The following is an 854-nucleotide window of genomic DNA, read 5'->3' as shown; positions in this document are numbered from 1 at the left end:
CTCTCTCTCTCTCTCTCTCTCTCTCTCTCTCTCTCTCTCTCTCTCTCCACCTTATGTTATCCTTGTGTAAGCTTCTTCAACCGCAATGAACACAGCCTGTCTATGTGTACTTATTGTGCTTGTACCACAACTCAGTGGAGTAAAAGACATCACATTTTAAAGTTACCCGCTGACACTTACGTACCTTTCGTAAATTTCACTTTATTACACTTCGGTTTCAGTATAATCGATCTTTTGTTGTTCCACTCCCACCACAGTTTCCTTTACGTAGTATCTCTGATTGTCAGAAGGTAACAGGAAAGTGACTTCCCTCCAGACCGCACTTAGAAAAACAATTATGGAAAAGTTTATTATGAACAAAGTTTGTTCTCATCCACCAATTATTGATATCATATGTTAATCATAATAGTCATGATAAATTGTCTGATCTCATGTTCTTTTTATAACATTTGCACTCTATTCTTTCGTGTGATACGTAAAGCTATATCATTGCATGGCTATATATGTTCGGCTTTCATGTGTGTATGATGATTTTTTTGTACATAATTGTAGCATCATTTCCATTAATTTCATCAATTTCTGCCTTTCGCCTGTCACCAACGGGACTTTCCATTTGCTCACATCTTAATCTGCTGTCAAAACTATAGCTTGCATTAGATTTGGTTTCAGTTAGATTAATACGAGACTGGCAATTTGGACAGGAAATATGATACCATAAATAACGCATATTTTCTGTCTCCTGTTGAATATAGAGAAAGTTTTATGTTGAAAGCTAAACGCGATATCTCTTTTTGTGATGAATGCTAAAGTTATACACACACACACACACACACACACACACACACACACACACA

The sequence above is a fragment of the Octopus bimaculoides genome, chromosome 17 (assembly GCF_001194135.2).
Source record: "Octopus bimaculoides isolate UCB-OBI-ISO-001 chromosome 17, ASM119413v2, whole genome shotgun sequence".
Classification (NCBI taxonomy): domain Eukaryota; kingdom Metazoa; phylum Mollusca; class Cephalopoda; order Octopoda; family Octopodidae; genus Octopus; species Octopus bimaculoides.
The sequence above is the reverse complement of the archived record's forward strand: the minus strand, read 5'-3'. Positions refer to the sequence as shown.